The following is a 16,075-nucleotide window of genomic DNA, read 5'->3' on the forward strand; positions in this document are numbered from 1 at the left end:
AAAAATATCACAAAATTGAGTTTACAAAATGTTATTTTAATAACATATGTTATTAATATTAACATTTTTAGTAATGTTTTGAGGTTACTTGTGCAATTAAAGGCTTCAGGGATCTTATCCTACTGTTTAAAGCTGCAGCAGTAGGTTTGGCTCAGGAAGTTCAGAGATGGCCCTTTTGTGAATGTGATCAGTGGAAACTCTTAGGTGCTTGGTGCACTTGAACATTATGCCACTCTTTTTAGGTATCCTTCAAGAGCTGAAGTCATGACTTAGATCTGTTAAGTGCTATGGACCTAGCACTTGTGGACACAGGGAAAAAAAGTCATAAAGAATGTGGATTTTAATGTCAGAGTACACATTATATTGATCAGTTTATGTAAGACATCAAAATAAGAAAAAAAAAGTTGGCCTTTTGTGAATGAAAAATTGTGGGTAAGAATATCTCTAATGCTCTTGTACAACTCATCCAGTGCAAAATTCCCAGCAAAGAATGCTACCAAAAAAGGCTCTTTGGCAAAGGAAGTGTGAACAGCAGAGTTACAATCTCCTTAAAGACCCTAATCAGCATTGGTATAAGGATTGGAGACAAAAATTTAGGCCTGTTCCACCTGATACGGATGCTATGCTGGCATAAAATGGGAGAGCTACACACCTCTCCCTGAGGTTCTCTGGAGTGGGGAAGCAAGGCAGAATTGTGCCTCTTGTGTGTGTCTACTTGGAATCAAACAGTTAAAATAAATGCTTGGGATATGCCTTGCAAGTCTTGCACATATTACCTCTTAAAACATAGAGACCTTACTGTTCGCCGCAAGGCCACTAGGGAACTAGGTCTGATTTCCATTTGGACTGGAACAAGTGAGCTGCCCTGCTCTGATACTTAAATCAGGAAGCAGAACAGTTTGCTTTTTCATCTGACCCCAGCTTTTTATTTATTTATTTTTTCTTCCCTTCAGCCCATCCCACATTCATACAAAGTGTAGCAAGGTGTTAACTGATCTGGTTCACCCTGACCATCAGACCAAGTGACCTTTAGGTCACATTTGGAGTCCAGAAATTTGGGAACATTTCTAATTCATCTGGGGGAGTTCCAAAAGTATCCATTGCCAAGTGGAAAATGAAGCTGTTGTCAGTCTAGGGTCAGCACAGGCTAAGGGCTGGGGAGTGCCTTCTCGGGCTTATTCACTTTAGTCTGTGGTCTATTTGTGTTCGTTTTTTATTGCTGGGTGTTTCCAAAGGGAGTGAAAACCTTTGTGTAGTGTCTCTTGGCTTTGAATCCTGAATCTACAAAGGAAACTTTTTATATCTGACTGCTTGGCTTGAACGTATTCCTTAGAAGCAGAAGAAAGTTGCTGGAGAAGAAAATTTGTGTAGGTGAAATCATGTTCAGAGCTGTTGCACCAGAGTTCGGTGACAAATGTTCAGCCAGGGTTGTGCTAAGATTGGAAGAGCTACCTTTTTAATTGAAGGGGTTTATTTAAAGCTCCTGTGGTCTGTCTCCTCTTCTCAAACATCACTGTGGTAGACTTTATTGGGTGCAAGTTGTATCGCACTTTCCAGTTGCTAGTAGAGCTATGCAGATAATTGCCATTTTTGTTTTGCTGGCTTAATTTGGGGAATTAATTCCAGATGGGACATTGTGTTTAAAATGCACATGAAATCAAAATAAATGTAGGCTCAAGACATTTTGAAACTGAAAATAAACATTTTTGTCTTGAAAATTCTGAAAAGAAATGTCCCAATCTTTGTTTAGGCAATTTTGCCTGTGTTTACAAATAGATTTGGTGAATAAAATAAGTAACAGGAACAGTCACCCTGGTTTGCTAGTGTGTATTGTAAAAGTCACACAGTTTTACAAAGCAATTTTCCCTCTGCCTACATTCGGTATTTGCACCAAATCTATCCTTACACCTACAACAATATTTTCCCCTGTTTGGAAATCAATCTATTGCCATTTTTTGGAAGTTGGTATGAGTCAAATCTTGCCATTTCCTACATAACCCTATAGCTAGATCCACAATACTGCAGGGGCAGCCAATAGCTGCTAACCCAAAGCACATGAGTCATTTTTTCACTTATTTTTATTATCTCCTGCATTTACTTTTAGGTGCATGATGTAATGACAGGAGTGTGGAGGAGGGCAGGTTAAGGAAGGTCAGTTTATATTGTGTTGCCTCTGGATCTTGTGTATTTGCTCTTCCTGAATCTGTTTATACTTTGTGTAGTTTGTCAGTGATTCATTCCTTCTAAATTGTGGTCTTACTTAGCTGTCCTCAGACATTAGGGCAGTCCTCAGAACAACCACAATGTAGATGGGGAAGACATCTCCCCAAACTTTTGGTATTTCCCCTTGAAGCCAACTAAAGGTGACTAATAATGTGTCTATAACTTCTTTTCTCTTAAGTGGTGGATTGGTAGTTTTCAAAGCCTATAAGAAGTTCTTGGGCTCCTGAAGCAGGATTTGAAGCCGGATCTGAGGAAGGGCATAAGTGCCCAACAGGTCTTGCATCTTGCATGTTACTGGCACCTTCATGACTATGACAACAATACTTGGAGGACCTAGGCTGTTACAGAGCTGCACCAAGGCTACAAGTCCAAAGGCAACTTCAAGCCACTTCTATGCACTTCTAGTACTGACCTGATCCAGCCTTATGATAAATTAATATGATGATGCAAGCGGTAGTAGTCTAGGGGTGTCCCCTCTTTACTTTTAACAAGCCAGGGGATCATTCTTTGTGTGGCTCAGACTGCCAGGCAGGCTTCGTGATAATAAAAGTAGCTGAAAAGCTGTTCCTCAGACTATAACATTGGATGCAGGTTAATGGCTCTTATTTTCTACTGTACTCTGTATAATCACTTATGCCTGTGCTAAGGGGTACAGGATGCAATGCATTCATTTATTACAGTGATTCCCAACATCTTTAAACTTTAGTCACCCCTCAAAACATCAGTTCTTAGCTTTTGCTCATTCTCTGACTATGGAAAAACAATAAGGACAACTTTTTTGTGTGTGCAAAGAACTGAGAAAACCCACAGTGGATCAGAATGGTTTTGACACTGTATGCCATGTGTAGATGAAAGGAGAGTCATGTATGCATGCCACTTTAAAGTGGGTTAAATACTTTTGCACCGCTTTAATGGTGTTGGTGTTCACATGTGTCAGCAGCGTATTGTGCAGTAGTTCCAGGTTCTGTAGCAAATTCAGTGGTGTAATGTGCCTTAAATGACTTAGGATGCAGCAAACTAAAATTCCTCTGAGGAGTGAAGCACCGGGCTTCATGCAGCTTAGAGGCTTTGCAGTCAGGCAGCAGCCCAGGAAGGCAGACTCCACCCAAGAAAAGTGGTAAGCCTGATCTTTTTTTCCCTGGCACCTGCCTGCCTGCCTGAGCTGTGCTGGGGCCCAGTGCTTCCCTCTGCGGCTGCAGTGCCTCCAGACCACCCAAGCCAGGTGCCTGCAGGTAGGTGCCACCTATGGGGGGGGGGGGGGCATCGCTGCCATTGGGGGAAGTACCAGCCCCTCCTGCAGCCCAGGGACTGCTCTGCAGCTTGCCCTCCCCTCCCTGCTGCTGGAGTTAGGTAAGTTCAGGTGTGTGCACGACATGGGTTGAAAGGGCCCTAGATTGAAGCAGCATTTTTAAAAACCCACCACTTCAATTTAGGGCCCCTGTTTCATCTACACACGCCCATGGATTTCTTTTTGAAACATCTTAGTTTACATTGTGAATCGTGTAGGTGTTTGCAGTTTGCACAGCTCACAGTGCTAATATTGAACAGCGCCCTGTGGCATTCTTAAAAGGTTTTCCTGGCACTCTGATTGAGAAACATGGACTGAGTGCAGGTGTAACTGACCAGTCAAGTTGAGTCAAGTCAGTCCTGAGGCTTCTGCAACTGTTGGGGTACCTTAGATATTGCGCATCATTGGTGATTCTTTGGGCAAAGTGACCTTGTGGCACCCACCTCCTCTCCATGGATGACTGTTGGCTCACAGGGAGCTCATTTACCCCTTGACAGGTTGTTTTTTAGTCCTGGTGGGTGTCCACACACCCTCCTTACCCAAGCAAATCCAGGTGGGGATGCCAGTTTAGTTGCCGACAACCCAACCATGGAACAGGATGTACTGGTTTACATGGTAAAAGATGGCAGACCAAAAGAGGTTTGGGTTGACAGGGAATTGTAATCATTCTCATTTAGGTCTGGCCAGTAAAAATCCTACTTTGTATTGATAAGTAACCAATTTTGGTCTATCTTTGGGTTTATTATTGATGTTCAAATTTATAAACAATTTTCATGTTAAGACAAACACAGAGCTGTGCTTACTACCACATACATCCAAAATGCAGTACGTGGTACTGAGTGGCTTTTAGATCCTACAGTCAGTGTATCCTACTTTTCCCATTTACTAACTTTTTTACTGAGATTGTTATTATATATTTGGATGAACCAAACAAAAAGTTGAAAGTACTTGCAAGTCTGTTCTTGCAGGCAAACAGATGAATAAATAAGTGTAAGGAGACAAATAAATACAGAACCAAATTTTATTTAAGCAGTCACAACATTTGTAGGGAAAATGTTAATAATATTTTCCTCCAAAAAAAACAACTAATTTTTTGGAGGAAAAAAATCCTTTTTTAGCATGAAAAATGTTGACCAGCTGTAAAACAGACCAGCTTCACACACAATGTTGGATAACAAATAATCAGTTTGTTACCTGTAGGTTGCAGTTTATTTAAATAGGGTCTGATACTATACTCCATTGTTTTCACATTATTAGGGACTTGAATGATGTTAGGAATGAAACCATACAATATCGAGACAATATGAGACAATATTATTTATAAACTGGGCCAAATTATTTATTAGAAATTATATTAAGTCAGTGAATGTTCCTTCACTAAAGAAGAATCACTCCATAACTTCAGTAGTAAAATGACAACAGAGCTAACTACTGTAGTGAAGTCTAAAAGCCCATTTATCAGAAGATTTACTTTAAATTTGCCAAAATCCACATTTTTTCTCAGATTGCCTTGGAATCTAGTGCACTTCATTATGGTGCCAAGTACAATTACTGACCCAAACTTAAAGAAATCCCAAATTCCACAGGATCATTTGAGGAAAAGTTTCCTGATATACCGATCCATCCAAGCTTTTCTTAATGTTGGCAGATTATACCGATATGTTTTGTGCACACCTAGGTATCCAACCGTGGTTCTATGTACAAATAGTCTCGGTTGCTCTATTTTTACTTTAGAAGGTGCATGATATCCATTAACTCTCTGAAGAAGTGGAAGGCTTTCTAGCCCATAGTTTCACTTAAGCTGGGTGATGCCACTGAATCTGAACCACTCTTCCATTCTACCAGTGCCAGTTTGAATATAGGCCTTGGGAGAAAGCTGCAGGAAAAAAATAAAGACATTTTGCTACAATCTGAGTATAGTGTGACAGTATAATATTACACCTGGAAATACTTCCTGGAAGGGTAGTTGGGGAATGGAGGACTGGGGTCAGGGTATAGGGGAAGATGGTTTGAGACTATAGTAAATGGAAGGGGGTTATAGTGAAAGGATAAATAGGAATTGTGGTTGGCACTCTGTGGGAAGTGACTGATAGGAGAGAGAGAGAAGATTTTGCAGACACAGGGCTCCAGGCTACTTGCACATTTTCCCCACCCAACTGAGCTAGGGCCTGGGATCCCCTTCTGCTCTAGGAGTGTGAATCTCTCTTTCTGTTAGCGCATGTGCTAGGAGACTTTTGTTGTGATTTTTTTGTTGGGAGCTAGGGGACTCAATCTGTCTTTAGAAGATGACGTCTGTGTAAGGATGTGAGAACAGGTGTGCTGGAAGCATGTACCCACACACTGTGCTTAGACTCTGGTAACAGGGAGAGAGTTTAAGATGTTTGTCTTTATCATCACTTAGACACTTGTCTGGGGTGGTTTAGTCCATGATGATCCTGCCATGATCAGGGGGCTGAATTAGATGACCTGATGAGTTTCCTTCCAGCCCTACTTTCCTATGGTCTGCATGAATAAGCCAGTTCCCACCTTTCAGAGCTATTTCAGGCTCTGTGGGTATTTCCATGGGTATTCTGATTCACCAGAGAATATTGCAATGGGTTGAATGAGTTCCTTTACACATCTCTTGGAGAACCTCTTTCTGCTCAAATGTCAACATTTCCAAGTTCTATGCAATCCAGTGTGTTATGAGTGTATTTTGATGTCTTGTATACTAACAGGAGTATAGGACAGGTTTGTAATCCAAATGTGAGGTCACTGGAGCAAGGGGTTTCTCTCCCACACTTGCTTTTCTTTAGACCGACAGCGGTGGGTAGCCATGATACTTTGAAATGAGCCAGAAGTCAGGGCAGGTGGCACTTTAGGCTAGGTACAGATGTTCAAAAGGCCTGAGGTTATGTGGTTTTCTGTGAGTGGTATAGTTTAGATTGGTATTGAACAGAACACACATTTGCCCTTTGGGGGCAGGGACACACTAATCTGGGAAGAGATGGCCTCCACCCTTGGGGAGGAGGCTTTTCTCAGCCAGACTGGCTGACCTGCTCCAATGGGATTTAAACTAGGCCCACTGGGGGGATGAGGGGGACTACTGCCACTGCTGGCCTGCTGAGCAACCCTTGCAAAGTAAGCAGGCCAAAGCACTTAAGGGATCCCACCCCTGTCCCAGCCCTGGTACAATCTGTGGGCAAGGCAAGAGCCCCCAAGGGGACGCTTGCCTGCCTGTACACAGATGCCAGGAGCTTGGGAAATAAGCAGGAGGTAATTGTCCTCCTGCTTAACACAAATAATTATGACATCATAGGGATAACGGAGACCTGGTGGGACTCCACCCATGACTGGACCACAGGTATAGATGGCTATACCCTGTTCAGGAGAGATTGAGCAGATAAAAAGGGTGGGGCTGTAGCTCTATGTTAAGGAAAGCTACAGGTTCCTGCAAGCTGATGTTGATGACCAGGGTGAATGACTGGAGACCCTCTGGGTTACAATCCATGGGGAACATGGCACAGGGGACACAACAGTGGGAGTCTACTACAGACCTCCCACCCAAAGTCCTGAGCTTGACCAGGAGTTTGCCCAGGAACTGGCTGAGGCCGCATGCTCCAGGACCATGGTAGTCATGGGTGACTTCAATTACCCGGATGTCTTGTGGGAGGATCACTCAGCAAAATCTGAGCAGTCACAAAGCTTTCTATTGTGCATGGATGACCTCTACCTGACTCAAGAAGTCTATAGGCCAACGAGAGGTAAAGCGCTGCTTGACCTGGTACTGGCTACTGGGGATGACCTAACTGGCAACCTAGTGATCGATGGGAAGCTGGGTGACAGTGACCATGAGCTGATCACCTTCAACATCCACCGTAAAGCTGGCAAGTCAGTCAGCAGCCCTGAAGTCCCTGACTTCAGGAAAGCCGACTCTGACAAGCTCAGGAGGCTTGTCAGTGAGGCCCTAAGGGACCACGACCCCAGGGGGAGGGGAGTACAGGAAGAGTGGTTGCTTCTCAAGGGAGAAATCCTCAATGCACAAGCTAATTCGATTCCATCTTGGAGGAAAGGCAGCAAGAGGGCACAGCAGCCCCCCTGGCTCTCCAGGGACCTAGCAGACCTCCTGAGGTGAAAAAGAAAGGCCTGAAAAGGATGGAGGACGGGATTCACCTCCAAGGAGGAATATTCTGCACTGGTCCAGTCCTGCAGGGAGCAAACCAGGAAAGAGAAGGCTGCAACTGAACTCCAACTAGCTTTGAGCATCAAGGACAATAAAAAGTCCTTGATGAAGCAGCCTTCCAGGAGCTTATATCCATTGGTCCTGGTCTTCCCCAGGGGTGCCATAGTGAACAGTTGCTCACCGAGCTCCTGATGCACTCCTCTGATATAGCAATAAGCTATCAAGTCCCCTCTCAGCCTTCTCTTCTTTAGGCTAAAGAGGCCCAGGTCCCTCAGCCTTTCCTTATATGGCTTGCCTTGTAAGTCCCTGATCATACGGGCAGCTCTTTGTGCTGCTGTGTTAAGAAAATACTATAGTTATGGCTTGTGCATGTTATCAGTACAATTTCAGCACCTAGTAAAGGAAATAAGTATCAGACTTGGTGCTGTCACTTGCTTGAGATTAGGGAGCAGTTAAAGCAGGGCTGTCCAGCTTCTAAGCACCTGGGGGCTGTATGCAGTGGAAGCTGCACACTCTGGGGCTCCCCTTATGCAAGCTACAGGCCTCTGGTCTGCTCTCCCTCACAATCTGAACTGCACATGTGGGCAGCCCCTTCATCCCCCCCTCCCCACCCAACACCACTGTACCAGGTGCATGGGGGCGCCATTTCACTGCTCAAGCAGGTGGTGCATCCCCACCCCCACCACATGTACAGGTGGCCCCACCTTGGCTCTGCCCAGTCATGGCCTATGTTGTTGCCCTCCACGGTGGGAGCAGAAAGTGAAAGTTCAGAGAGGGATGGGGAGCCTAGAGACCCTTGCTGCAGCAGCAACTTCCAGAGCAGTGGGGCAAGTGGCATCCAGCTAGAAGATTGGGGCACATGGGCTAATCCCTCATGGGCCTCATGCAACCTGTTGGTCACCAGTTAGCCCTGAGTTAAAGGGTGCACCGTCTTTACATCTCCATTCACGAAGCACCAGGCATAAACCAATTCCATAACTGAAAGTTGTGTAGTATTTGGCTAAATTTTGCATATGCAGGCTTTTTCACAGGACCATAAGACAGTTGGGGTGCACAAGAGGATTGGTACTGCAAGAGACCTGTAACAGGGTAGGTAATGTGCAGAGCATTTGGATAAGCAAGGAATGTTCCACTAGGAGCTTTAAAAAAAACCCAGAAGAGCAAGCAAGGGAGGAGGAAGCAAGCAGTGAATAGAACAGCCTGATACAAGAAGGGGCCATACTGCTGTGCTAAGGCCAGAGCCAAAGAGCTCCCCATCTAGCATCCAGGACAAGACAGAATGATTTAAGCTTGTTTGTTTGCTTGCTTGTATGCTGTTTAAATACCATGTATTTGGGACAGCTGGCTGAAGAGCTCCTCAGGGAGCAACACCTGCCTGCAGAAGTCACCAGTATAGGCCATCTGCTTAGAAGACCTTACATAGAATACTTCAGGCTATATTTCTCAAGAACTCATCATTTGGCTTCTCACAGCTTCGTAAAGCAGCAAGGCTAGAAAATTAAAGTACTTTTTCTCCCTTTTATTGTTCTTATAGTTTTATGAATATAGTGAGCTACTCCATGCTTTGCTGTGATATAACACAGAGCGCAGGCTAAAGAAACATATTTGAGGGAGAAAAAGAAGTATGAAACTGCCAAAACCTGAGTAACTTACAGATAGGCAAACATATTACCTCACCAATCTTTCTCCATCCTGGGGTGGCTGAGCTGTTTTTCAGATGGTAAAGCCCATATGATAAATTTTAGCTGTAGTATACAAATACCTGTATAATCTGGAATGTGGCAACTGACCAGTGGATCAGTTGCTTTCTAAATCTGGCTTTAATTTTTCAGAAGTTCACCTGTATCTTTACCCTTCTATTTTTCTGTTCATTGCTACTAAGAAACTAACTTAAAGGTTTTGGATTGCATTAAGTTAGTATCTGCAAGTATATGTTTCTTCATTTATTTGTCTCTCTAGAAAAAATGCTTCTATAGTAATTTAAATTTAAAATACTGATATGCCACAACCCATCAGTTGAGGTTAAGGAACCTCTGCATTAGGGGAGGAAGGTTAATGTAGTTGCAGCAAGGGAAGTTTAGGTTAGCTGTTAGGAAAAACTTTCTCACTAGGAGAGTAGTAAAACATTGTAATAGGTTTCCCAGAGAGATTGTGGAATATTTGTCTTTGGAGGTTTTTAAAACGTGGCTAGACAAAGCCTTGGCTGGGATGATAGAGTTGGGGTTGGTCCTGCTTTGAGTTGGGGGTTAGACTAGATGACTTTCTCAGGTCCCTTCCAACTGTAATTTTTCATAGTTTCACAGTTGATCGTGTCATAGTTGTTAGGGGCTGGAAAGGGCCTTACAGATTTTCTATAGTGGTAGTGAGGAAGTGGCATGAGAAGCCAAGTAAATTTGTGTCATTTATTTTATGAGGTAGAGGAAGTTACTTACTGGGCAGCTGGTGGGGGAGGTGACCTGGCAATACCATTGGTGCAGACAGAAGTGACAATTTTCACCTGATCTGATGCTAGGAAGTGGTTTAAAGCCATGAACAAAGAGAAGTGTGCAGCCACAGGCCACTGTGAAAGGGTCCCAGCCCATGAAAATTTGAACCCTCATTATATGAGGGTTCAGATGAACATACTCCAAAATGGTGCACATTCTGTAACTTGTGTCTGCGGAGTTCCAAACCTTTCACTGTTTTCAGAATGGGAGAGGGGAAAGGGAGTTTAGTCTGGGTTTTTTTACTTGGTGCTGGAGAGTGGGGAATCCCAAGAACAAGTTCCCTCTGCTTTCTTTTCCCCCTCCCATTCTGAAAATGCTGATAGGCTGGGAGGGTGAATGGTGTTGCTATGGAGACAAGGCTAAAGGCTCACAGCAAGCAGCTGGAATTCCCAACTTCCAGGCTGAAGAATGAACTTCTGTTTGGTCCGGGCAACTGTTGTCACTCATACTGCTTCCTGCAAAGTGCTGTGAGTTGCAATGGGGAGCTGCTTTTCTGTCTGTGACCCAGTTGTTTCATTGCTTCCTGCTAAATTCTAGTCTCCCCTGACACTTTGTTGCCCTCTGCTCATGATGAAGAAACATTTAGCATTATATGGTTTATCATGGGGGAAAAAATACTCTTTTGAGTCTGCGGATCTGTCACAAACTAAAATTGGCTGTTCCTCAGCTGCTGGCTCCATTAATTCCATCCCCCAAATCTCTTTTAAAAAGACTGTTGTCTTGCTGACCTATGAAACATTGCATGTAGATGGAGACCCATATGTCTAGATAAGCTGTTGCAGAATACCTGAGTGGACCCTGAAAGCATAAGATTATCTCCTTTAACTTTTTAAGCCTTCTAACATAGAGGTTCACATAATACTGATTATGCATGTAAATGTGCCCCCTATAAATAACTTTCAGTTTACTACAGACATTAACAGTACATATACTATGTATCTGTGGTTCTGTTGAGCAAAGGTGTATCTGTTTTTTTCCTGCTCTAAGCTTCCAAGATGATGACCTTGGTATGGGGATCAGGTACTGTTTTGATGGAGATATTTTCAACCTGCACAGGCTTTGAGTGAACTCCAGAGGCCAGCCATGCTTCACGACTTTCTCTTCACTGATGACTGTGCGTTATGAGGAGGATCAAAGGCTGGCATCCATGCAACGATCCATGGACCTATACTTGTCAGCCTGTGACAACTTCAAGCTCACTATTAACATGAAGAAAACCTGAAGTCATGTTTCAAGCTGCACATGGCACAACACCCCAGGAACCACATGTCTCCGTTAAAGGCTAACAACTGTCGATGGTCAACAACTTTGTCTATTTAGGCAGAACACTCTCCCATGCTGTCCACATCTATGACTGTGGCAGCGCACCTTGGGGAGCTTGCCATGTTAAGGGCTGGAGGCAGACACCTGGCAGGTGCCTGATTAGGGTGGCCATTTTAAGATCCAGTGTAGTTTCCTATGGCATTTGCTTGAGCGTTTTGGCTTTTTGGGCCTATCATGTGTGGCTGTCTCCTTGTGGGTCAGCAGCTTGCCCTCCAGTGGGAAACTCTAAAGTCCCCAGGGGTTCTCTCCTGCCATGACTTGATGTTAAGGATTATTGCTGGGAGGAGGTTCTCAAGTCCTGCCTCTCCTGGTTCCCTCTTCGATCTCTAGCTTTGCCTCCCCTACAGCCTGCTTTACTTCAACCATAGATGATGTTAGGTCTTGGCTGAGGCTAACCCAAAGCAATGAACCATGGTTGGGCTTTAGCCCATATTTAATCTCAGTCCTAGTTTGGACAGTGTACCGTCCTTGTCCAGGCCTCACGTCGGCCTAACTCATCGGTGTGTGTACCCTCCTTTGTTCAGGTGCCTTCCTTCAGGGCTCACTCACTCCCCACGTGTTACTTATGGCTTTTAATATCTTTCCTCTTTTCCTCCCTCCATAGGCTCACTGCCACCCCAGTCTCTATCAACTTTGTCTGGGATCCATGGCTTCATGAGAGGTAAGTATCCTGATCCTGGCTCCTTTGAGCCAGCCTTAGCTGGGCACTTCAACTCTTGGGGTTGCCACCGCTTGCCCCTGCCAAGTGGCTCCCAGCCACTCCAGGCTCTCAGGAGGCCTCAGTTCCTATTCCTCCTGGATCTTGGCCTGTGGGGATTGTATCCCTCTCTCAGAAGGCTAGCCGGTGAATTGACATCTGCATGCATTCACAAAGCGTTCCCATGGTGGTATGGGGGAGTGCATTTGGTCTTCGGCAGCATTCTGCTGTTGCTGCTTTTCCTGCTGCTCCTGCATTGATGTGGCTTTTCTTTTTGTGGCAGCATCTCTGCCGCAGCACCTTTGATTTTTGGGGGCATTCTGCGGCTGCTACTTTTCCCTCTGCTCCTGCACCAGAGGTGAGTTTTGGTTCGTGGCAGCATCCCTGCCACACCAAGTTTATATAGGATGAGGCAGCAGTTTGCTGCCAGTGGCCAGGAGAGAAACATCAGCTGAGCTACGGCTCAGGAACATCTTGGAGGTAAGGGCAGGAGCTATGGGAATGGTTTGGAGGCTCCTGGTCCTGGTCATGACCTAAAACTCCAACCTGCCAGGGTAGGGAGGCCTGGTGTGGCAGTCTCAATTAAATATCATGACTGCTAACCTCCTTGGCAAAAGGCAGGTAGGGGCACCTTAAACCCAGGCCCCACCATCTGGTGGATAATTGGTGAGAGCTGTGAAGCAGTTTGGTCAGGTATGCCTGTTAGTAGGCACCTGAGCCCAGAAAGGACAAAGGGCCCCGGAGGGGGAAGTATTGTTGTGAACAGTTATGGTGATGGCCCACTCAGAGTAGGGTGCAAAAAGGAGTACTTGAAGGACTGTGTGCATGGGGTGCAGAGTAGGGCTTCTGAGGGAAGCTTGAAGGGCTGCACCAGGGAGGTACTGAGTAGGGCTGTGAGAGTGGCCTGAAGGACAGTACATGGGCCAATCCCCATGAGTGAGAATAAAGGGGCCCAGGGCAGTCAGCCTGGTATTTGGCATAAGGCCAGGCCACATAGAGTAGGGAACCTTGGGGGAACCAAAGGGCTGAGTGTGTCCTACCGGAGTGCAAGTAGCAAAGGGGCCACTTGAGGGGAGCAAAGGTGGTGGAGTATGGCCCATGTAATGGGCAGTATGTTAGAAGCCCCTGTGAGAGGGGGGATGGAGTGAATGTGTGCATGATACAGGCCCAACAGTGGACTGAATTTGACCCAGCCATGAAGTGGGGAGAACAATAATAATTTGGATGCACTGGCCTTCGAACAGCAATGCACAGCAGAAGTGATGAAGAAATGTGTGGCCAGCAAAATGAAAACCTCTTGTACCCAGACCTCATTACTTTCCTGCCCCTGCTGCAGTAGATTGTTCGAGGCAAAGGTCAGACTTATAAATCACCTATGTACCCACCCTCCATTCCCCTCCTTTCTCTTTCCTCTCTGTCTTTTCTCCTTTTTCCCTTTTTTCTCCTCTTCTCCCTCCCTGTTCCTTTCCCACTTCTTTTCTCTCTTCTTCCCCCCCACCCACCCTGCTGGATGCAGTTGTCTTCACCTGCAAAGGATGGACAAGCTTCTAAGTAAAAACTGTGGAGAAAGAAATCATACTTCCAAATTGCACCTATTTACTTATTTGATAGACAGCTGACAACTTGAATAAACATACAGGTCTACAAACAACGTTGTGCAATTGCAGCATGTGACATTTTCAATTTATATATCATCTACAGGCCTTGAGTTTCTCATTGTATTTAATATTAGGAGCAAACTTGCTTGATTCCATTTACAAGTAGTAAATGTTATCTTTTTTCTGACTGCTTAATAGCCAAGGATTACAAATGGCCTGTTTAAGATTTTAATAGGCAGCATCTGCCAGTAAACTGTAAAGGTTTTGGAAGTGTACCAGAAATGCACACATGGTTAATAGAGTTTGTAGAGATGTGATTTTTTCTACTTGGGCAAATGAGTAATGACTATTGGGATTTTAAGAAGCCAAAGGGATTTAAGCACCCAAGTCCTACTGAAATTTAATGAGACCTAGGTGCTCATATCCCTGAGCTTTATTTGGAAATTTTACTTATACATAATGCTCAGTAGCCTGTTTTCGACCATAACATGCTTTACCAGTTTGAGAGCGTTTATCTCTACTCTGCAGGTTTACAAACAAAGGTCTTCAAAACTAGCTGGTATGTGCCAAACTGGTACAGTGAGTCAATGGAAAAGATGGGAATCAAACCAACCTATGTCAAACTTCCCTGCTCTTACCAATGGACTGCTGGCTCCCCAAGTATGAGTTGGTATAATTAGCAGAATTAAGTAGATATATGGGACTGTGGTACAGATTTAATACTCTTTAAAGATAACGGGTCATGTCTACCCCACTCCCCCCGGAATATAATGCCTGGTTCACATTAGAGAATTCTGTAAAAAAGTAAATGCTGCAGATGTTACTTTGGGTGAAAATCTCATGAGAAGAAGGGTTTTTCTTTCTTGTGTGTTGACAAGTAGAATGGGCCACCTGAGATATCAGGCAATGAACAACTACCAGACATGTGGAACAAGGGAGAAAAGAGGCAGAATAGCTGAAATACTTCCATATGCTTTCAATGCTCTATTGTGATTTTTTTTTGTGTAAATACCCCTCTAAAGGGGCCATTGTCAGGGGAAGTATTTTTACTTCAGGCTTGGAAGTAGCTAGGCATGTCAGTGCAAGAGTAGTGTGTTGGTTCTTTTGGAAGCTAAAGGCCTGTCGCTGAATTATTCTCTTTGCTAAAAGGAAAGCTTTCATTGAAACAAATCTTACCAGCTGGTGCTGTTTGCATGTCCTAGAAAATGTGAGGTCTTGGCTTCAGCTTTCCAATGAAAACACTTCTGTTTGGACCTTATTTCATGGCAGGAACTTGTGTGTGTGTGTGTGTGTGTGTGTGTGTATGTTGCAAACTACAGAAGTCTGGATGATATTTATATAGCACTTATAGTCAGGCTCAGAGCTGCCTTTTTGAAATATTAATCTGAAATCTCTAAAACTAGTCATGCGGAGCAAATATCAATACTGTTAAATCAAAATGTGTGGAGCCTAAACTTGCACAAGGAATAATAATGTGAGTTTGCCATACATAATTATGTTTAAAGCAGTGACATGTATAAATCCTTGATATTGTTTACTTGCATATCTAAATCTATTGATAGTAATTAAAAAGTTTATTTAGGGCCTTGGTTTAAAATGTGCCCTATTGTGTGGTATTTAGTGTATAGCTATACTTCTTGTTGTTCTAAAATAAGCATGATTATCTATATGTAGGTTAGTATACCACATATTTTTTATAGTGGAAATTAGACTCCAAAATAACATTTTAATTAGTTGTAGCCAATATGGTTTATTCTTTCCTAAAGAACCTCTCTGGGAAAATTCCATAATTAATCCTTTCATATTTCAAATTAAAATTTCTCCCATATTACTACATTTGAGTAAATGGGTGTGTGTGTGTGTGTGTGTGTGGCAGGGGGTGGGTGTAAATATAACTTAATTCCTATGATTTAGAGTGATAGAAAGGTGCCATTTATTTCATAGATTTCATAGACATCAGGGCTGGAAGGGACCTCGGGAGATCATCGAGTCCAGCCCCGTGCCCAAAGGGCAGGAAGTCACCTGGGGTCATAGGATCCCAGCAAGATAAGCATCCAATTTACTCTTGAAGGTGTTCAGTGTAGGTGCTTGAACCACCTCCGCTGGCAGACTGTTCCAGACCTTGGGGGCTCGGACAGTAAAGAAATTCTTCCTTATGTCCAGCCTGAAACGGTCTTGCAGGAGTTTGTGACCGTTTGACCTCGTCATCCCTTGGGGCGCTCTGGTGAACAAACGTTCCCCCAGATCCTGGTGGTCACCCCTGATAAACTTATAGGTGGCCATCAGATCACCCCTGAG

The 16,075-nt window shown here is 44.1% G+C and overlaps 1 long non-coding RNA gene across 1 annotated transcript in view; it reads left to right on the forward strand.

Annotated features, from left to right (window-relative positions):
* Nucleotides 1–16,075, forward strand: part of LOC149868956 (uncharacterized) — a 334,750-nt gene that overhangs the window by 291,817 nt on the left and 26,858 nt on the right. The window contains exons 8-9 of the long non-coding RNA XR_016441365.1: nucleotides 11,216–12,143; nucleotides 12,463–12,537. This is a non-coding gene — a long non-coding RNA (uncharacterized LOC149868956). The remainder of the gene's footprint in view (nucleotides 1–11,215; nucleotides 12,144–12,462; nucleotides 12,538–16,075) is intronic.

Source organism: Crocodylus siamensis, chromosome 3 (genome assembly GCF_052110815.1).
Source record: "Crocodylus siamensis isolate JL-2025a chromosome 3, ASM5211081v1, whole genome shotgun sequence".
NCBI classification, from domain to species: domain Eukaryota; kingdom Metazoa; phylum Chordata; order Crocodylia; family Crocodylidae; genus Crocodylus; species Crocodylus siamensis.